This window comes from Stegodyphus dumicola, chromosome 12, assembly GCF_044657685.1.
Source record: "Stegodyphus dumicola isolate Sdum_Otavi_A_Nest chromosome 12, ASM4465768v1".
NCBI lineage: Eukaryota > Metazoa > Arthropoda > Arachnida > Araneae > Eresidae > Stegodyphus > Stegodyphus dumicola.
In genome coordinates, this window is record NC_140779.1 from 10,508,105 (window position 1) to 10,532,536 (window position 24,432).

Genomic DNA, 24,432 nt, shown 5'->3' on the forward strand with positions numbered 1-24,432 from the left:
TTAGAGCAGTTTTTTAGTTTTTTTTTTTTTTTTTTTTTTTTTTTTTTTTTTTTTTTTGTGGAGGAAAAGAGTCTTTTATTCTGTCCTTATATACAGATATCACGCAAAAACATCGTTAAATTGCATTCGAAAGCGGCCAAAGTGGATATTTTCGTTGAAATATGCTGCCTGAAGGTTTTCGCGATTATAATACTTCCTTTTTACTTCGTACAAGGAAGTAAAAAGAGCAAAAATTATATACAAAAAAATTGTAAATAAAAACATATAAAAGGCCTAAAAAACCTGGAAAGTGCAAAACAAGGTAATTACATAAATTCATTTAAATCAAGAAGAAAAATTCTACATCAAGAATTAACGAAATAATTTTTTTCTTCAAAATTAAAAAATCAATTGTTCAGTCGAATTACATAAATCCTGTAACAAAAGCGGCTCGATTACACAAAAAGTCGCTTTTTTTGCGAATTTTAAATTTGTGCCAAAAGTTACTCTTAAAAATTAAGCTGCTGCTGCAGCGAGCTGAGTTAAATTGAAAAAAAATATTTATTAAAAAGAATTTTGATTATTCAAAATGTATAATCATTCTCAAGCTTTGATCATGACACAGATAACGCGGTGAAGAAATTCAGATCGTCCAGCACTTCAAAAACGCATTAATTATTCGCGTATTCAAGATAGCACAGTCGTGACAAGAAAACTCGCGGTTGTAGTTCTTAGCGGTGGCATCACACGTGAACTTGAAAGTATCTTAAAAAGGAAAGTGTGCGACATAACAAAACGATTACACACCAAAGCCTGATGCAAAAATACATATTTCAATAAATTATTGTCCTATTATCCATTCAAATACGTTTTACGTCGGATCGTTTTGTTAATTTGTCTGCTATTAGAACCACTTAAAATTCCGTTTTCTTGCAGCTACAGCGAGATCTGTTGAAGGCTCATTTTAAACGCAAAAATGTTTGTTAGCCAATCACTGCCATTATTTCTCACTGCTCATGCGTGCGTTAATCGAATTTAATTTCCCCATTATGGTTAATAAATAGATTTAGCCGCTGGACGTGTTTCGATTGTCAGTTAATATTCTAGAATTCAATAACAAAACCGCCGACAGTTTCCTTCAGAATTTTGTTTATTCCATTAATTTCTTCGACTCATGGAAGCCTTAGAACTATAAAGTTTTTCCGGGAAACTCCATCCCATCCTTAGAAAAATATATCTTAAAATAATATTTAAAGTAGATCCACGTAGTATATGTGTTACCGTGAAAGACCGAAATTGGAGAATGTCGACTTTCACCGGAGAATGTCAACATTCACCAACTACGTCGGTGAAAGATCGAATATTTCTTCACATTCTTGTACATTCGGACCCTCACCGGTGTATGTCGACAATCACAGATATGCTCTGGTGTAGGTCGAAAAGAGAGGAGTATATGTACACGCTGCCATTCCAAAAAGAAAGTGTTCCACAAATAAATGCAGTTGTAAAAGCAAGGGCCTCTTGTGCAATTCAAAGTGTCATAATAGTTTAAGTTGTTGCAATAAATAAGATTTGAACCACATAATTTGGTAAGTTTATAACTTCTATTATTTTCCTTTCTCATTTTGAATGTACTGTGTGTTTTAAGTTCTTATATTCTTAAGTTCTTATTCTGAGTTTAAAGTGCGTTTTTTCGGGAATGAATTACGGAGAAGAAAATATAATATTCTTATATGTTCAACATTCACCATTAGTACATGGTGAATGTCGACATTCACCGGTGTAAGTCAGAAATAAGAGTATTTGGAAAATATTTCGGACATACACCAAGCGACTATGTGAATGTTGACATTCACCGGTGAATGTCGACATTCTCCAGATTTCGGTGTTTCACCGTAACATACACACACAAACACACACAAAAATGGGACAGCTCCTATATTTCCGATTTTACTGGACCGATTGTCAAAATTTAACTTACGATTTCCGTGTCTCCAAAGCGCGGCTTAGGAGATTTATATTAGATTATATATACCATCTTATATATTAGATTTACATATAGAGATATATTAGATTTATATATACCATCGTTCTAACATAAGTATTTTAGCACAAAATCAGGCTTTTCCTGAAATAACGTATCAATTGTTTTTTCATATTTCGATTTTGTGACTCAAATTATGTGCCTAGATATTAAATTTTACAATTTTTGGTAAGACATTTATAGAGAAATTAAAAAATTTATCTTGGCGCATTTTTTTTTAAATTTGCGCCTAAAATAATCCACTTGGCGAACTTGTTAATATATTCTTAATTAAATTCTTTAATGTATGCAATTACCTAATTTTCATTGTGCGTGAGCGGAAAAAAAGGCATGGCTCTCATTTAAATTTAACGAAATGCGTAAAGCATATCTGACTTATTATCGCTTATAATAAATATGCTCAATTTCAAATTTCGCCATTATATAAATTTACGTATATCTTTGAAAACTTTGAATAAAAACTGTATTTTTTGCAGGTATGCTGTGAAATACATCTGCTTTAAAATGCTGATAGAAATTTTATAGATTATGATTCAAATTTTTTTCGAAAAATTTATAAAATTTGTATAAAAATACAAATTTTAAACATAAGTCATAAAAAATGGACGAATTGCATTTGGAAAGAACCTAAATTTCGAAATGGGAAAGGAAGAATCAAATAAGAAAAAAAAAAAGAGATATTAATAAATGTATACCAAATTCAATTAACATGGAGGAGGTAAAATTTTGAGAGCTAATTTTTTAAAAACGACTGGTACGATTTTTGCAAAACTTGGCATTTTCGCATAATTTGAATCGTAGAATCGAAATATGGAAAAAAAAAAATTGTATGTTGGTTCAGAAAAAGTCCGATTTTGTGTCAATTTTACCTATGTTAGAACAATGCTATATAATAACCTAATATATATCCTAAGTCGTGCTTTTGAGAAATGGAAAAACGACAGATAAATTTCGACAATAAATTTCGACAGATAAATTTCGGCTATAAATTTCGACAGATAAATTTCGACAATTTCGGTTCAATAGAATGGGAGATATGAAACTACTCCCCTTTCTTTTCTTTTTTTCCTTTTCTTTCTCTCTCTCTCTCTCTTTTTTTTTTTTTTTTTTTTTTTTTTTTTTTTCAGTGCAAGGTGTACTTTATGTAAAGAAAATTAAAGAATATCGTATTTAAAAAAAAATTATCACGAAATTAATGTTATTTACTCATCAATAACATTAACTCGTATTCTAGATGTCACCTACCTTTGTATTATATTTAGTGACTGGGGTGTGTTTGCATTTTTGTTTATTTTATTTATTTATTTATTTATTTTTTACACAAACCGTCGAAATCTAGCTCTCTTGATGTTGTCTGGAATTGCATTTTATATTCTTCATTTAATATGTTTCCATGTCCTCTCGTATGGTTTGGTGGTATAGGACAGGGGTGGTGGAACTCTGGACCACCCTTGAGGGTGCTCCTCTCAAAATTGGGGTGGAAGTAGACGTCCAATAGCCTTGACGTTCTGGCAACCAATCTTCCGAGAAGTATGGATTCAACAACAACATCATCATCAACAACAAAAATTTGTTTTCATATTTTGTTTCTGTTGCCACATACGTCGAGAAAGATTTTTCACTTAAATATGGTGTTTCGAATGATATTTAAATGTTTATAGCTGGGAAGGAAACTCTAGGTAGTCTGCATGATTCTGCAAGCAAACTTTTGTTGTGCTGTGACATATCCCACTTGTAACCACTTGTATCCCACAGTAACATCAGAGCAAGCCCACGAAATTCGTCGTGGGAAAGAGTACAGGATTGCGCCTGTCTTTTGCAAGAGCCTTGAACACCATATAAGTAACAGTTCAATTTTGTTCAGTTCCGCCCCTAATTTTTATGGAGAGTATCCCGGGGTAGATGACCACGAAGGTCTATCACTCCTCTTTCCCTACCGCCAACCTCTCGAGAAAACTTTCGGCTCGCCACAAATTTAGAGTGCCCCCATGACGCACGGACACTATACACTTATAAACATCCATGCCTTCTTACGGGATTCGAACCCGGGTCCATTGGTACGCCAATCAATGTCGCTACTATCCCGGTAGGGCTGCGCAACCAAACATTTTGGAAATGCGCGACGGTTATCATTTATTATGCATTGTTCAACGGCTTGTTTCATATTTATAATTTTAACTTTATAATTTATTTAATATATTATTCTTTGTTTTTCGGGGCTCAAGTGGGTTACCTCAAGTTATGAAGTGGGCCACTCGGGGACGCGCGAGTCATATAATTTCCGATGCCTAGCTTAGATTATTAATAGCATCTTAAAATGTATAACCCTATTGATTTATTTATCTTCTTGTATTATTTAAGCCAGGAAAAAATAAAAATAAGTAAATAATTAGTCCAAAGGGCCTATTGTTTTCGTTTTGCGATTTTGCGTTGGTTCACTATAAATATCGGTTTCACTTTTCAAACTGTTGCCACCAAACGTTAGAGTCCTGCATTATATTTGAAGAAATTAAATAATGAAAACTCTGCATAAATGTATGTATATTTCTCGCATTGTGATAAAACAACGGTACCTAGAGCCATCGAATTTTGAATGACGTAATCCTACTGCGAATATGGGCATCTGGAAGCCCAAATTTGAAATTTGAAATTTGTTTTATGATCGATCGAAACTTTAATGAATTTTTGATTAAAAAACTAAAGGATTTCAAAGCGAGTTATGGCAACGTTGTTAAAAAAAAAAAAAAAAAAAAAAGTATCTTCAGCGCGTGAGACTGTATATCGGAAATTCTAAAGATATGCTCAACTTAAAATTATTTTCAGAAATTGCTGTTGAACTGAATTTTATGGTTTAAGTGCGAAGAACACGATATTTAATAAAAAAAGGGTAACACACACAAAATGTTAAAAAATAAAAACGCCCCTTTGGACGTAATTTAAAATCTGAAACCTTTCGGATTTTCTTTATTATTGTTATTATTATTAAGCTTAATTTCAAGTGGCCTCGAAAGAGGAAGGAGACAAATGAATAACTAGAATTTCATATAAATATAATCCGGATAACTGGAGTGCTATTGTATTCGTAAAGACTGCAGAAGTAATTACGCAGATAGCCGATTTTTTCTCAAAATTTAGTGATTCCCTACGTAAGAAATTCGAAGGAATCAAAATGCTGGAGACAGGGCATTTGGAAATTTGTCTGTGAATAATAAACAACCTAAAAAAATGTTCTGCGGAGTGTCGGGATACTAAACTATCGCCCACGCAAGTTCAGTGGCGCCTCTGACGTTACGCAGGTGGGACGTTGGGGGGGGGGGGGGAGCAGGGAAAAACCTTTGAACCGTAAGGTCAAATTTGTAAACAGACCATCACCGACAGCCCACATGTGTCTTCATTTCAGTTTATCTTCAACTTATCGTGTGTCTGTATCGCTGCTTACGATTAGATTTCCTGACCGAAAATCGTCCAGCCTGCTGCGGCAGCATGTTTGTGAAGTCAGCGGCACTAGTAATATTCGGATTTTTCTGAAGATAAACAGTTCTCTTCAAAGCAGCACTTCTAAAATGTGACAGTACATTTCCTGCTGATCCAAATCTCAAATTTCTGCTGATTCCCTTATTTTCAAAAGGACATTTTTTAACGCTTTGTGTGTTACCTTTATTTATTAAATATCATGTTCTTCGCACTGAAGCCATAAAATTCAATTCAACTGCAAGATCATGAAATAATTTAAAAAGAGCGTATCTTTAGAATTTCCGATACACAGTCTCGCACGCTGGAGATAAAAATATTTTTTTTACGTACATTAAATCATGCTTAACTCTTTCTGGAATTTTTTCGACGAAATAAGCGTTTGAGATTTACTTCGTAATTTTTAATATAGATATTTTGAGTTCTTATGTATTTTTGCCTTCTCGCGAAGTGAGAACTGAATTAATTGAATGAGAAATACTCAATCGTCTGTGAAAAACTCTTTCTGTTTTGTTTTGTTTGCTTAATTTCTCTTATACATAGTTCTAGCTTTATTATAGTATTTGAATAGAACATGTGGCAACGATTTGATAATTCTTTAAATGATATACATTTTGTGCATTCTGAGTTATAATAGGAATGAAATATAATACTGTTAAGTAAACCTAGCGCCAGAGTGTCGCTATGGTAAACAAAGTGAATTTTAAAGAATGCATTTATTCTATTGTGGTTCATGCGCTGTCGGCGAAGTAGGTTTAATTCAATCTAATAAGTTTAAATAAAATGCAAGAAAAAATGCGCATAATTTAATATTCCGTACAAGGAAGTCATGTGGTGTACGCATCGGATTTTTTTCGTACAGTTTTTCGTATTACTTGCTTTGAAATCGTCGAGTTTGTTAATCAAAAATTCGTTAAAGTTTTACAAAATCTGAAATAAATAACAAAACCCATTCTAAATTAAAAATTCGGGCTTCCCAGTGCCTCTGTTCCGTTGGAGGATTACGTTACTCAGAATTTGATAGCTCTAGGTAACGTGGTTTCTTCACACTACGAGAAAATAAATAAAAATAAAAATAATTAATGAAATCTGAAGGGTTTCAGATTTTAAATTACGGCCAAAGCGCCGTTTTTTTAGCATTTTGTGCTTTACCTTTATTTATTAAATATCACGTTTTTCGCACTTAAGCCATAAAATCCAATTCAACAGCAATTTCGCAAAATAATTTTAAAATGAGCCTATCTTTAGATTTTCGGATACACAGTCTCGTGCGCTGGAGATACAAATCTTTTTTTTTTTTTTTTTTTTTTTGTATAGTATTGTCATTGCTCGGTTTAAAATCGTTGAGTTTGTCAATCAAAAATTCGTTAAACTGTTACAAAATATGAAGTCGTAAAATAAATTTCAAATTTCAAATTCGATCTTCCAGATGCGCATATTCGGTGGAAAATTACGTTATTCAGAATTTTTATGGCTTTACATACCGTTTTATCACAATACGGGAAACATACATACATTTATTTACGCAGATTCTTCATTATTTAATTTTTTTAAATATACCATAGGACGATAATATTTGGTGACAACAATTTGAAAAGTGAAACGGAGATTTAAAGTTTTCGACGCAAAATACCAAAGCAAAATTAATAGCCCTTGTGGGTTAACGCGCTTTGTGTTAGTAACAGTAAAAAATCGAATGAGATTACTGTCGCGAAGAAATATTTAATGAATCGATGAATTATGAATTAATAATACCAATTATCGAATTAGAAATTACATTACACAGCTACAAATAATTTTTGTAATTTCCCCATCTCATGTTTAAAATGTAGTACGAAACTTAACGAAACTCTTGGGAATTGCTCTGATCTTCCAAACACGCGAAGTAACGCTGAGGGTAGTTGTCGACTAATCTTTTCACCAGTTTATCTTATGCGATTAAAACTGGTACATAGTATACAGATAGGATCTCGTCTTACAGTCTGTAAGTCCGAATTCAGACAGTCTTATCTAACTTCGTATCGTGAGAGAGCAGACTTTATTATGATTGCTGAGAAATTCATTAGTGAATGGCTAGGAACTTTCCTAAGGCAATATTCAATTCCGGCGAGAACTGGTCTTTAATGAAAGGCTATGCATACGTATAAAATGATATATTATGAAATGCTGCATTCAGTTATCATTTAATTTAGTTTAGCTTTTCTTTGTAAACTGAATTAAAATGATTTTTAATCGAATATGAAAAATGTATATAAGAAAATTCTCTTCATTAAGATAGGGATCTTATGAATGCTATTTTATCGGTTAAAGTAAGACTCTTTCTGAAACATGTGCGTTTAAAGTTGACTTAATAATATTCATTTAGCTCGAACAGATGACACAAACAGTTGCCAAAAATTAAATATTAAAAGTTGCTTTATTTAATATAAATTGATAAAATATTTTAATATTTGTATTTAAAATACAATTAATAATCTATCCCAATATTTGAAAACAAATGGATAGGAAAATTCTTTGGGAAGGGATTTGATAAACACCTTTTTAATGCATTGCATATAAGAAACGGTTTTATATTTTTACCCCAAAGGGGCATTTTGCCCAAAAGGGCTATTAATTTCGTTTTAGTATTTTGTCTTGGTTCACCATTAAGGTCGGTTCTCTTTTCAAATAGTTGCCACCAAATATTAGAGCCCTGCATCCTATTTAAAGAAATTAACTAATCAAGAATCTGCATAAATGGATATATGTTTCTTGCGCTGTGAGAAAACAACGGTAGCTAGAGATATCAAATTTTGAATAATGTAATCCTCCATTCGAATATAGGCATCTAAAAATCCAAATTTGGAATTTGTTTTATTATCTATTCCATATTTTGTCAAACATTAAAGAATTTTTGATTAACAAACTCAAAGCCAGCAATGGCAACAATTACAACAGCAATGGCAACGGAGCCAAAAAAAGTTATATTTCCAGCGCGAGAGATTGTGTATCAGATATTCTAAAGATATGCCCTTTTAAGTATTTTGTGATTTTCTTGTTGAATTAAATTTTATGGTTTAAGTGCGAAGAACATGATGTTTCATAAGTAAAGGTAACACACAAAACTTTAAAAAAACGCTCCTTTGGAAGTAATATAAAATCTGAAAGCTATCTTTTTTTTTTTTTTTTTTTTTTTTTTTTTTAATTTATTCATTTTATATTAATCTATATACATAAAGAAGACTCTGTGTGTTTGTTCACGATTAACTCAGTCGCTACTATAGCTATCGTCACCAAACTTTCTATCATTCTTTTCTGGGTGCTGAAAAAGGCTCAGAAAAAAGGCCAGGCCTTTTGCAAAGTTTGAGATCCTGCATATGGTATACTGTATATGTTACCGGCAAAATTTGCATTATATACAGTGCCTAAGCATTGTATATAATGACCAAAATTAGCCGGCAATGTATGGAACAATTCATATTTCACGCATTTCCTAAGCATTCTATAGAATACCAAATGACAAACTGGCAAAGTAAGAAATACGTTTCCGATTCGTTTCGAAGAACCGAAACTACTTACCATAAGTCAGTAAATGACGTAAAAAAGCCAAAATGGCTGCTAAGAAGGAACTACGTGATTACTGGTCTCTAAATCACTAGGATGTGATGTTTGTGGCAAACAAACGTACATTCACTTACCCTGTTAAAGAAAGCGTCACAACTATACAGTATTACGTCACAGACGCTGTTTTATTTTCCGTATTTCATGAAAACTCATTTGAGTACGCTCACGGACGATATGACAGAATGTCGAAAGAGCTTTCAACCAATTACAAAAACGTTACACGTAATGATATTGAACTGTACAACCACCTTTTGTGAACCCTGCCGGGAAAACAAAAAGGTATTAAAAAGGGAACTGATGTGAAACTTACGATTGTTTCTGAATTTAATTCCCGTTGTCAGGTAGATCTTACCGATTCCCAGTCACAGGCAGATAGGAAATACAAGTTTATTACGTTGGTATCAAGAACACCTCACTATCATTTTTTTTTACATATTTCGAAGAACAGTTTTTTAATGGCACTCTTTTATTAATTTTTTCGAAATAACACTTGTATTTTTGAGGAATGAGTGTCTTTTTAATAGCAGCCTTATCATAACCTTTTCTTCACGCTTTGCCTAAAGAGCATTTGTCATTTTGTTGAATGCCTAGGTATTATATACAATGCATAGGAAAAGTGTGTAATAATTCTCTTATTTCATACTTTGCCTAAAATCGTCAGGCATTATATACAATGGATAGGCGTTTTATAGAATGCCGGCATTTCATATTTTGCCGCTAACATATATATGCAATAAATCAGATTCTGCTAATTTTTTATTTATTTTTTTTTTTTTGGTTAATCTTTGGATTATGGTAACTTGGCGATTTTTTGGCGAAAATTTGGCGACCAAGCCTGTTACAGCAACCTGCTAGTTTTTGTCTGGATGCCATTTTGTTTTCACGAAGTACAGGCATGTTTTTTTTTTTTTTTTTAACTCAACATTTTTTTCCAACAATCTGCTAGCAGAATTACGCTTATGCTAGAACTTTTATAGAACAAAAGTGCTTATTCATGACGAAGATTAGGTGTGACATTGGAAGAAAGTGCAGAATCGCAAACTGCTTGCCGCGTTTTTAAGAATTGCACATACACGGTAGCCATGTACACGTCGACCTATTTTCACTTAAAAAAAATCCCAGAATTGCACCAAAATGGCATTGCGCACACTCTTGACTTTATCCATGTACACTGCTAGAGTCCTAGCTAGTAACCTTTATCGCCTTACCAAAATGTCGCCAAACTGCCTGTTACCATATTCCAAAAATTAGCCATTTTTTCCCCCTTTCTGGAGTAGCAATTTTAATCGCTAGCAGTGATTCATAAATTCGACGTACTTAAAGTTGTGTAAATGTTTGCAGAATGCTTTTTACGGTTTGGCCTAGAATGTTCTTGAAGGCAGACGTAAAGCTATATAAACCCTGTCTGCACGCAGAGTAGCAATGTAGTATCGAATGTAACGCGAGTTGGTGCATCGAGCGTGTGCATCGTTGCGGCTATCGAGTGTATCGTTGAGTGCATCGCGAATTGTAGCGTGGAGAGTCTCCAGAGTGTGTTGAGTTCTGAGAACGACCCTACCGAGTCGGGAACTGTACTCTAGTGCAGCGGTTCTCAATCTTTTAACTAAAGCGTACCATCTGAACAAAAATTGAAAAACCTTAGTACCACCATTACATTTTACAGTGATTGTTTTTCAATTTCTCAATAAAAATAAAATAAAATAAAAAAATAAATAAAAAAATAAAAAACCCAAAAGGTTTCAGATTTTAAATTACGTCCAAAAAAGCGTTTTTTAACGTTTTGTGTGTTGCCTTTTATTTATTAAATATCATGTTCTTTGCACTTAAACCATAAAATTTAGTTCAAAAGGAATGTCGCAAAATAATTTTAAAATGAGCCTATCTTAGAATTTCCGATACACAGTTCCGCGCGCTGGAGATAAAAAAGTTTTTTCCCTTCGTAGAGTGTTGCCATTGCTCGCTTTTAAATCGTTCAGTTTGCTACTCAAAAATTCGTTAAAGTTTTACAAAATATGAAATCGATCATAAAACAAATTCCAAATTTCAAATTTGGTCTTCCACATGCCCATATTCGCAGTAGGATTACGTCATTCAAAATTCGATGGCTCTTATGTCTTATCACAATGCGAGAAATATACATAATTTATGCAGATATTTCGTTATTTAATTTCTTCAAATATAATACAGGACTCTAACATTTGGTGGCAACAATTTGAAAAGTGATTCACTGTTTATAGTGATTCAACGCAAAATCGCAAAACGAAAACATTAGTCCTTCAGGAACGAAGCCCCTTTGGACTAATTATTTTGCCATTTGCACAGCCTATTGGCTCTTCGTATTAAATATGCACACATAAAAAAGTATTAGATTAAAAATTGGTTACCATTTTAATTATAAAAATTTAAGTTATAATGCTTAAATTCTAACATTTAGTGTGAAATTTGGGCCTGTTGAAGAGAGATAAATTTCTTTATGTCTGGTATAATTTCACTTCGTCTTAACTGTGACTTAGGATCCACTTCTAATTTTCTACTGTATTTAGCTTTCAAATACAACATGGAAGAAAATTTTTTTTCACACAAATAGGTGATATATTTTTATATTATTTATATATTTTTGCCTTGTCGCGAAGGGAGAACTGAATTAATTGAATGAGAAATACTCAATCGTCTGTGAAAAATTGTTTCTTTTTTGTTTTGTTTGCTTAGTTTTATATTTATTATAGTATTTGAATAGAACATCTGGCAGACATTAGATAATTCTTCAAATGATATAAATTTTTATGCATTCTGAGTTACAATATGAACGAAATGTAACGCTGTAAGGGAACCTAGAGCCAGAGTGCCGCTATGGTAAACAAATAGAGTGAATTTTAAAGAGTACATTTATTCTATTGTAATTTATGCGCTATCGAGATTTAATTCAATCGAATAAGTTTAAATAAAATGCAATAAAAAAGCGTATAATTTAATATTCTGTACAAGGATGTTATGTGGTGCACACATAAGATTTTTCATCAAGTGTTGCCGTTAATCACTCCAAATCCACGAACCCGTACAAACTGAACGCAGTACTGTCAGTACGCACAGTCAAATCTAATGTTTTTAGTATTTGTGCAACAATAATAAAAAGACGTAATAAAAAAAGTATGTAAATAAAAATTTATATTTATTGAGGAAGAGTTTCCTTATTCGTTGCAAAGAAATAGAAAATATTTCGGAAAAAGTAATCTTTAAAATATTACAGTGCTACACCAGATATTAAGTTCGTATTTTTCTCTATCCATTATTTGCTTCGAATATTTTCAATCACTTTATTGCATATTTCTTTGATGTTCCGACGCCGGCATGGTTTTACATAAATTTATTTATCCTTATTTTTAAACCTATAATTTTAAAAACTGCACTTTTCGTCTAAAAGAAAAAACAATTCATGAGCGGCGGAGAGCAGGAGGGAAACTACAGCTTTTTCCCCCATCTGCAGTTGTGCAAGATTTCTGCGGTAGAAAACATTTATTTTATATTTATGTGGTCCCTTAATTTCTTGGTCAATATATAATACTGGACATTTTCCGTTATTTCGAAACATAACTGTGTATATCGTTGGAAAACAAAAAGTAGTCCTTAAAATTATTATAATTATTAGCCAAAAGGCAATTTTAAAATGGCATTTTGCGTCGATTCACTTTTCAAACTGTTGCCACCAAATATAAACGCCATGTATTATATTTAAAGAAACTAAATAATGAAGAATCTCCATGAATGTATGCATGTTTCTCGTGATGTGAAGAAACAACGTTACCTAGAGCTATAAAATTTTGAATAACGTAGTCCTCCAACCGAACAGAGGCACTTGGAAGCCGAATTTTTTATATAGAATTACTTTTATTACCTATTTCCAATTTTGTGAAACTTTAATGCATTTTTGATTAATAAACTCGACTATTTCAAAGCGAGTAATACGAAAAACTGTACGAAAAAAAATATCTCCAGCGCGCGAGACTGTGTATCGGAAATTCTAAAGTTATGCTCATTTTAAAATTACTTTGCGATATTGCTGTTGAACTTAATTTTTGCTTTAAGTGCGAAGAACATGATATTTAATAAATAAAGGTAACACACAAAACGTTAAAAAAACGCGCCTTTCGGTGTAACGTAGAATCTGAAAGATTTTAGAATTTTTTAACATTTATTTTAGCCCAAAAGGGCAGCTTTTGTGAAAGGGTTTTATTTCGTTTTGGCATTTTTCGTCGGTTCACTATAAACGGTGTTTCAGTTTTCAAATTGTTGCCACCAAATATTACAGCCTTATATTATATTTAAAGAAATTAAATAATGAAGAATCTGCGTGAATGGATGTATGTATGTTTCTCGCACTGTATAAAATCAACGGTACCTTTTTTTGATTTTGGTTTTTATTTAATTATGGCAAAGCACACTAGGGCTATCTGCCTGAGGGATGTCTTCGTGGAGGATGTTCTAAGGGAAACTGACTTGTATACACGTTACACATGGGGTTAACCACGAAAACGCCCATGCAGCCAGCCTGTTCGCGGGATTCGAACCTCGGACTGAACTACCAGTGTTCAGCGACATTATCGCTCGGCCACTGGTGGGCCAACGATACCTACAGATATCCAATTTTCAATAACGTAGTCAGCTGTTTGAAAATAGGCATTTGGGAGCCCAAGTTCGGAATTTGGAATTTGTTTTATTATCGATTTCATATTTTGTAACATTCCAAAGAATTTTTTTATTAAGAAACTAAATGACTTCAAAGCGAGCAGTGACAACACTATACGGGAGGGGGGGATTTTACCTCCAGCGTGCGAGACTGTGTATCGGAAATTCTAAGGATATGTTCTTTTTAAATTATTTTGTGATACTGCCGTTGAATTCAATTTTATGGTGTCAGTGCGAAGAACATGATATTTAATAAATAAAGGTAGCCTACAAAATGTTAAGGGGGCTTATACACCTTAAACCCCTTACGATCTTCGAATATGGGACTGTTACAAGAATTTGGATATTTTATTTATTTTATAAGCAATTACTTCCAACTTTTTACAGCTGACTACATAATATAGCTGCTTTGGGAACTAGTAACCAAAACGTTTGTGTTGCCGCAAATATTTTTGTAATTTAGTCCACGTTGTGACAAAATATTTCGTCATATTTCCACCTTGCGCGCATGATGTTTTAAAAATGGCTAATGGTACATACTTGAAAGTTGACGAAATTCTTTACATGGACACTATCTTCTACCTAAACGAAAAATTTGATGAATATTTTAATATTAAAAAATTTTATGCACAAAAACATTATAAATTTTTTAAATAAAATACATTTATAAACTCAACTTCAAATAAAATAAAAATTTAACATGAAATTCTTAGAATTTTTGGTTCACAATAGTTTGCAAATGTTATAAAAGCTACATATTAAATATGGAATCAAATTATGCAACAGAATGTTTTGAACTGTGCGCGCAAGGTGGAAGCACGACGAAAACTTTTGTCACAAAGCGGATTAATTTATAAAAATATTTGTGGCAACACAAACTTTCTGATTACTATTTCAGAAAGCAGCTATATTATGTAGTCAGCTGTAAAACGTTGGAAGTAATTGCTTTTAAAATAAATAAGTTATCCCAATTCTTGCAACAGTCACATATTCGAAGATCTTATGGGTTTTAAGGTGTATGAGTGCCCTTAAAAAAAAGGCCTCTTTGTGCCTAATGTAAAATCTGAAAGCTTTCATTTTTTTAATCATTATGTTGTTAATAAAATTCTGCAGCAACAATAATGCTTGTAAATATCATTGGCTAATCAAAGCGTTATTGAGAGTTTTATGTTTCCCGATATCTGAGCCTTTATTTTACAGGGAATAAAAGCGTTCTTTAAAAACGCTTCTTTTGGTTTTAGAGAGACTTAGCGAGGGGATCTCTAGAATTTTATGGTACTCAGACCCTGTTTATGACACGAAAAGTCACAAGCGAACTTTTCATGCTAAAAACAGTCTGCACATTTACTGAGAATTTTTATCGCTTTCGCTTGGAATTCCAGATGGAAATGGATTCTCATGTTCTCGAATGGGCCCACGTTTCCTTGCGAACTTTGACCCCCAGCGTACACCCTCGACGGGATATGTTTCTGGAGTCTGATCTCCAGAGGGCAATAATCTGCTTTCCGTTAACCGTAAAAAAAAGGGCTCAATTCGACTTTTATGAACCTCCCTTTTTTTATTTTTATCTAATTCTGTCAGCTTTCTGTGCAGAAAAATGTGAGTGTAAACATTCGTTTGGTCTTAAGCTCAGAAGGCTGTCGTGAGTAAGTTATAAGGAATTTCTGCTGCATTCTGTATTAGAATATAAATTTGCTGATGCTTCGAACAAACAATTACTCATAAGATCAGACAAATCATTAATGGTTTATAACCAATATCGCAAAAATGTCGGTGTTCATAATGTCTTATATTTCAAGTCTTATTTCGTTTTTATTACAGTTTGTCATTGTAGTCTTACCATTATATCATTGTACAATCACCAATAACATGGGCATTAGTAAAGGCGGCCTCATCTTTCAGATGGCGGCCTCATCTTTCCAATCATGCAGGTTTCTTTTACAGTTGCCGTGAAAAACATTGTGCAGTCATTATCAGAGGATAAGTTCTTAAGATATTTTTCCATGTATACTTTAGACATTATTATTAACCCAAAGGGGAAATTTGCCCAGAAGGGCTGTTAATTTCGTTTACTTTGCTTCGCTATAGACGACATTTCACTTTTCAAATTGTTACCGCCGAATATTAGATAAAGAAATTAACTAATGAAGAATCTAAATAAATGTATGTACGTTTCTCGCACTGTAAAAAACCAACGGTACCTACAGACATCAAATTTTGACAAAAAAGTAATAATAAAAATCTCAAAGCTATCATATTTTACATTGCGCCCAGAGGGGCGTTTTATTAAATGTTTTATGTGTTTCCATTATTTACTAAATATAATGTTTTTTTCACTGAAACCATAAAATTCAATTCAACAGCAATATTGCAAAATATATAAGATAACATATCTTTTGAATTTCCGATAAAAACATGTTGATAAAATGTTTTTTTTAAACCGTAGAGTGTTGCCATTGCTGGCTTTGAAATAGTTGAGTTTGTTAATCCAAAATTGTTTAACGCTTGACAAAATATAAAATAGGTAATAAAACAAATTCCATATTCCAAATTTGGGCTTCCACATGCCCATATTCGAATGAAGAACTATTATTCAAATTTGTATGTCTTCTAGGTATCGTTAATTTTTTACAGTACGAGAAACATATATCCATTGATGAAGATTCTTCATTATTTAATTTCTTTAAATATAATGCAAGCCTCTAATATTAGGTGGCAACAAGTGAAACGTCGTTTTATAGTGAACCGTCGTTATAAATTATATTATAATGATATATAATTATAAACGCTATTTTCAGATTTATATGTATATATATATAATTAATAAGCTAGGTTGTAAGTACAATACAAAAAAAACAATTTAATATATATATATATATAACATACTTTTGCTATTGTATTTTTTGGAGCTTACAAAAAATGCTCCATGTTTTATTTTAAAGTGTACGATTCGGTTTCTCATACATTCTCTAAACTTGAAGCATTAGAATTTGAAAGTTTTACGCAAATTAATAGTAATTAATGTGAGAAATATTATCAATCATGGATCATTATTAATATGAAAATATTATCAATTATGGATCAAATTGCTCTTTGATTCGGATAAAGATTAAATTTTCAAAGGATCCTGACTTGTGTAAAAAACTTACCGTATATAAGTCGAGATATTTTGGTATAAGTCGAGATATTTTGGACAAAAAAAAGACTCCAAAGTGGGGGGGGTCGACTTATACGTGGGGCCATAAAAAATTAAAAGAATCGGATGTTCAAAAATTTCTTTATATAATGCAGTTGTGTTCTTCCCGCGCTCAAATTGGACGACTTATCAAATAAGCCACTTACTTGAAGTAATTTCATGACTTAAATTATGTGACGAACTAATCACAGAGTTTCATACTTTAACTAGAGTACGTTTCGATTAAACCAAAGAATTTTCGGTCCCCGTACAACCGATCAATATCGAGCAATAAAAAAGTTTCACCAACATGCCAAGAAAAGAGAAATGCAGATAGTCATTTTTAAAGATCGTCCATTGATCATTTTTAAAAGAAAAACTTTACCGAAAAAGTTGTGTTTCCATCAGGTGTGCTGGTTCGCGCCCATGAAAAGGAATGGGTAGATGCTGACGGAATAGTCGATTGGCTTAAAAATGTGTGGGATAAAAGACCGGGAGCAGGTTTCAAAAAAACCTTCGCTTCTAGTATACGATTCTTTTCGTGGACACTTTTCTGAAGAAGTGACAAAAGTGACAAAACACCTAAAACCGACTGTGGCCGTAATTCCGGGAGGATTAACATCCGCCATTCAACCCCTAGATGTCTGCCTCAATAAGCCCTTCAAAGTAAATGTTAGAAAATATTGGGCAGAGTGGATTAGTTCCGGTCGACCAACATTTACAAAGGGTGGCAACATTAAAAAGCCCGATATTACATTAATTGCTCAGTGGGTTAGAGATGCTTGGAACGAAATACCCTTTGAAATGATTATAAAATCATTTAAAAAATGTTGTATTAGTAACGAACTAGACGGCACGGAAGATGATGCTGTTTTTGAAAGTGAAAATGACGACGAAGGCTCTAGTAGTGATTGTAACAATACAGAGTTCGAGACTGAAAATATGTATGATAACGAGCCAATGACGACAGAAGAGTTCTATGAAATGTTTGGCGAATCTGGCCATGAATCGGACGTTGAAGGATTTTGATTTTGTTTATTTACCAAGGTATTTTTTATCGTATATTTACTTTTTTTCCTCAGATGATTTTGAATAAATGTAATACTTAAAAAAAATTTTTCGAAGTTTCTCGATCGATTTCGGAAGTGGGGGGTCGACTTATACGCGGGTTTCTTATTTTCTACGAATTTTTTATGTCGAAGTGGGGGGGGGGTCGACTTATACGCGTTATCGACTTATACGCGAGTATATACGGTATTTAAAATTTCTTTAGACCTTACGAGACTGCCAAGGAAGTTATTGCTTCATCTGAAAAAGAACGACAAAGCCTTATGAAAGTCTTAAATAAACATTTTTATTAAAATGTGAATTAGAACGTGAATTGAAGTGCATAAAATCAACTCCGGGGTGTTAAACAACAGAAAATTGAAAATACAATCTAAAGCGGATTCGTAGCCTGCAACTACACAAATCTTTTTAATCTAAGCGTCGGCTCAAAACTTGTAATGGCGCGTTTTAATTTCGGCTACCAAAATGGCTAATTCCGTAACACTAGCTGTCAGATATGGGCGAGAGAAAGTAAAGCTACGAGCGTCGCTGCCAGATGCTTTATCTCTAAAACATTCGAAATCTTCGCCTTAAATAGTCCCAGCTCATTTGTATCCTGGTGAGGTCTAACAAAAAGGAGAAGCTACAGCATAGATCCAAATCATGGAAATTGGTTAATAAACGTAAAATCTGTTTTATATATTAGCACACTCTCCACGTTGTGTATCGTTATTCATAGTGACAATGAATCTACAGTGTCTCACAAAAGTGATGGGACACTTGTGCTTTACAAAAGGAAACTGTAAAAAAATAAATTAAAAAAACATGTAACAATTTTTTGTGGGTGTGTTTCATACTTAAATTTAGTAACAATTATTACATAACATACATTTTCTCAAAATACTAAAATATTAATTTAATAAAAATACAATTGTTTAGAACGGAGCAAAAAATGGCTCACATAAGTGATGGGACACTTACTTTTCCATCAAATATTTATCCAAAAATTTTACTTTTTAAAAGGTTTTAATATTTTGTTGGATTTCCTTTTACTTTTAAAACGTTATTTAATCTTCTCGGGATGGATTCGACTAATTTTTTTGTGATTTCTGGAGTGATTTTACCCCGTTCTTCTTGAAGCACCGATTTTGATTGTTGTTTTTAAGAAATGGTGTGTTTGCGAATTCTTCATTCCAATTCTTACCAAATATTTTCTATGGGATTTAAGTCTGGAGATTGTGGTGCTGTTTTTATTATTTCAGGACAGTTATACAGCAGCCAGAGTCTAACGTTCAAAGCAGTGTGCTTGGGGTCATTGTCCTGGTAGAATTTAAAATCGTTATGAAGGTTCAATTTTCGTGCTGAAGATTTAAAATTTCAACATACTTGTACCGATCCATTATACTGTCAATAAAAATAAGATTACCAACTCCAGCGGACGACATACACCCCCATACCTTAACTCCTCCTCCACCATGTTTTACTGTTGGCATCAAGTTCTGTTTGCGAAATTCTTCCCTGGATTTTCTCCACACCAAGATTCTACCGTCAGAACCAAATATATTAAATTTACTCTCATCAGCAAATATAACTTCATTCCAGTAATCAGAATTCTTATTTATGTTGGATTTTGCGAAAGCCAGTCTGAGTTTTCTATTCTTTTCACTTATGAAGAATTTTTTTCCTGGCTGCTCTACCGTGATATCCAGCAGATCGAATTACTCTTCTAATAGTCTCAAGATTAACAATTACTCCATATAATGCTTGTAAATCAGCAGCAACTTTAGGAGAACTCATTCTTGGATTTTTTAATACTTCGAACGATAATTCGCTTTATTCCGTTGGATAGCTTTGATGGTCGGCCAGGCCTTCTTTTATCCTGAATCATATGATTCTTTTTATATCGTTTAATGATATTGAAAACTGTTGAATGACTCAAGTTAACTGTTTCAGCAGTTTTTCTAATAGATTTTCCACGTTCAATGTGCAAATTAATAACTAATTTTCGAATTTCAGGCAAAGTTTCTTTTCGTTTAGCATTCATGGCTGCATAAAGTTAAAAAACACAAAAATTCCAAAACAAACTGGAGAGAAATACTGCAGACGATTTTATAAATTATTGACAATTGCTTCTGAGTAAAAATAAAAACTCCAAAAAATATTTTTATTTTAGTACTTAGTAGTATCTAATGGTGTCCCATCACTTTTGTGAGCCATTTTTTGCTACGTTCTAAACAATTGTATTTTTATTAAATTAATATTTGAATATTTTGAGAAAATGTAGGTTATGTAATAATTGTTACTAAATTTAAGTATGAAACACACTCACAAAAAATGTTTACATGTTTTTTTTAATTTATTTTATTGCAGTTTCCTTTTGTAAAGCACAAGTGCCCCATCACTTTAGTGAGACACTGTATTAATCAGTACATAAGCTGTCGAAAGCAGGGCAGGAAAATGTAATTATATAGAACATTTGCAGTTTAATAAAAAAAAAGGAGAGGGTAAGAAATTTTGTAAATGGGCCTTTTTCTGAAGTAAATGTTTGTAACATTATGTAAATATTTCAAACGCAATTAATTACATTTTTTTGTATCAAATACGTGGTTCCCTTACCCTGAGTTTTACACCAAGTAAAAATAAATTGCGTTATATGCGAGTAGTGCATTCTATGGCCGATTTCGATTAAAAATTCTTTTTAATAATAAAATATTTAAAATCTGGAAGATAATACATAAGCTATTCGTACATCTTTTAACCAATTTTGCTTAGCTATAAAAAATCGTCTGCTTGGAATTTGCGTTTCAACTTCAACAATATTTTTGAAAATGTAAATTATCGTCTGCTACTTCACAGTTTTATTTGCAAGCAAAATGGCGCTTTTAAAGAAGCAGTGGATGGAAAGCTATGTTTGTGCTCTTTCCGAAGAAAATTATTTGTATCTACTTATTAAAAACGCCGTGAAAGTCATGGTTTTTCGATATCTAAAGCTACAAGTGTTAATATTGTCAAGAAGATTGGAAAAACAACGTCAAAGTTTTGCTTTTTGAAAGAAAGTTTGGCTTCAAGTGGAAGAGTTGTTTCAAATACATATCCAAGGAAAAAACGGAATGTTTGGAATGTTGCAAAGGTAAGGTATGTAATGGTAAAAGAAAATCCGCCAAGACAAAATGTCAAAATCATTAAAATGTTCATTTTCAATTGTAAACAATGTGATTAATTCTGATTTGAATCTTAAAAGGGTGAAAAAACACAGTGTGCGTTATCTTTCTTCGCCACGTATCGCCGATCGCATATTTCACATGAGTTTAATTAATTGCTGACATTTCAGTTTCGCGATTTTTATCACTCATTGATATTTGGATTGATGTTCGCGGCATATTATCACTCTTTACATCGAGAAAATTACTCAGACTACAATTAGCCTCAAGTATTATGCATTTACTAATAAATGTGAATTAAGAGAAATATAATGAATATGTGTATAGTTTTTTTTATTTTTATTTTTATTTTTTATTGAGTGTAAGATTCAGAATACACATTTTGTATGATCTGATTATATCCACTGTTAACATTAAAAGTTATATGTGAATAAATTGAATATATTCGTTGTGAATATATAAATTCATTTTGTTTGTTGAGTATTTCTTGTGTAGGCAGTATATTTAAGAGTAAGCAGTTATTAAATGTGAAATACTAAAAATTAATTGCAAATTAGTGAAGTGAATGAATGAATAAAACTTTAAATAAAATTATGCATTGGCTATTATTGTAGAACATCTTTTTCATATAGACTGCAATAAAAAGTGCTGACTTCTATTTACATATATAACTGATGTAAATACTTTTCTCATATGCATAGTTTTATGTAAAGATAGCATTTGGACTCAGATGGGTATCACATATTTCTTTCGTCTTATTTATCACTTATTAAGTACTATTTCGCTTGAATAATTTTTGCGGAGTATCCAACATGTGTTTGTATTTATTTCAAATTCTTTCAAGCAGGTCGTCAAATGTTCCCAATAGCTTATATTTGATCTAACTTCGCAATGAAATTTTTCAGAAGAAATAGACGATGTACAGAAATTTGTACAGAAAACTGTGTGGCAAAATATTTTCAACCATCTTGCTTAAATCTTAAAGCGTGCAAAAGATCATGTGACATCACAGTATTATTGGATGCTCACTGGTCCATCCTAGAAGCCACTCCCTTGGTGGCTACACAGATGTGCACTTGTGAAATATGCTCGCCGATCGCAGAACGTGCTGCAGAATTCTTTCTTCGAAAGATTTATCCGGACAAAAGAAAAAAGAAATACATTATCACAATAGATAAATTTTGGGTGTAATTTTGTGTTTTGAAACGGGTAGCAAGGCCATATCTTTCTCTCATATCAATACTAATTCTCATGTATAATCTTATATTTGAAATAAGCCATTCGTTTATCAAATACTAGTAAAAATACTTACTGTAATTGTTTTTCAGAATAAATTTACGCCACGAATATATATGTTTATTTAGGAAAACGCGCAATTATTCAAGTCGTAAATGTGCATTTATTTTACTCGATTTTATACGAAGTTTGCAACCAGTATTTTCCTCAAATACAGACACTTTTTATTTCTCCAGGAACTGAAATCTGCGAAATCGAACCAATAAACACCTCAAAAAAATTTCTTTGGAATTTTTTTAAAATTTTATTTTTAGTCCAAATGGGTAATTTTCCCAGAAGGACCAAAGGACCATTAATTTCGTTTCGGCATTTTGCGCTGGTTCACTATAAATCCCAGTTCGCTTTTCAAACTGAGGCCACCAAATATTACAGTCTTGTGTTATATTTAAAGAAATTAAATAATGTAGAATCCGCATAAATGTATGTATGTTTCTCGCATTGTGATAAAACAACGGTACTTAGACCCATCGAATTTAGAATGACGTAATTCTACTGCGAATATGAGCAAATGGAAGGCCTAATTTAGAATATGTTTTCGTCTTGATTTCATATTTTGTAACACTTCAACGAATTTTTAATTGAGCTCAACGATTTCAAAGCGAGCAATGGCAACACTCTGTGGGGGGGGGGGAGAAAGCTGAAAGGTTTTTCAGATTTTAAATTACGTCCAAAGGGGCGTTTTTTTAACGCTTTGTGTGTTACCTTTATTTATTAAATATCGTGTTCTTTGCACTTAAACCATGAAATTCAGTTCAACAGCAATGTCGCAAAATAATTTTTAAAGGAGCATTAGAATTTCCGAACCACAGTTCCGCACGTTGGACATAAAAATGTTTTCTTTTTTCCGTAGAGTGTTGCCATTGCTTGCTTTGAAATCGTTGAGTTTGCTAATCAAAAATTCGTTAAAGTTTTACAAAATATGAAATCGATAATAAAACGAATTACAAATTTCAAATTTGGGCTTTCAGATGCCTATTTTCGCAGTAGGATTACGTCATTCAAAATTGCATAGCTCTAGGTACCGTTGTTTTATCTCAATGCGAGAAACATAAATACATTTATGCAGATTCTTCATTATTTAATTTCTTCAAATATAATATAGGATGATAGTACTTGGTGTCAAAGATTTGAAAACTAATACAGTTTGAAAGATTTGAAACTTTTAAAGTTTTCAACGCAACATCGCATAACGAAAACAATAGTCCTTCAGGGACATTTGGACTGAAAACATTTTAATCTCCAACGCGCGAGACTATTTATCCGAAATTCTAAAGATATACTCATTTAAAAATTATTTTGCGATATTGCTCTTGAACCGAATTTTATGGTTTAAGTGCGAAGAACACAATATTTAATTAATAAAAGTAACCCACAAAACGTTAAGAAAACGCACGTTTGAGCGTAATGTAAAGTCTGAAAGATTTGAGATTTTTTATTATTTGTTTTTTCATTTTTTAACTTATAACTTAACGTAAACTTTTTAACTTTTTAACTTAACGTAAAGTAATTAAATCTGATGTTCTTATTTCAGTTTAAATGAACTTGTCAAAATCGTTGAAAGTGTATTTCAATTGAAAAATTCCTTTTTAAAATGTTTTTCTGATTCATGATACAAATTTTCCATATAATTTATTCCAGTTTTTATATTTTTCAGGTAAGTTCTTCCTTTCTTGTCAAGTTTTTGATGATCTTTATGAGTTTTGCTAGGTAAGTTTTTTAGTTTTCTATTAGAATACTTATTTTCTGTAAGCAATGATGTATAACAGCATAATTAATAGTCCATGATAAAACCAAAATATTTTAAAGTTGTGTGTTAGTAGTTTTAAAATTATTTAACAGTTAATTCTTCCATGTTGAACTAGGTAACTACGGTTTAGAAATACTTGATTATCAGACGATCAGTAAACTCATAATTCGTTCTTAACTGGAAGAGAACTTAATTCAGAAACTACTCGTATTTAATCTTCATTTCC

At 32.3% G+C, this 24,432-nt stretch overlaps 1 protein-coding gene across 3 annotated transcripts in view; it reads left to right on the forward strand.

Annotated features, from left to right (window-relative positions):
* LOC118196098 (uncharacterized) overlaps positions 1–24,432 on the forward strand; it is a 787,551-nt gene that overhangs the window by 390,195 nt on the left and 372,924 nt on the right. The gene's annotated exons all lie outside the window — the stretch shown is intronic.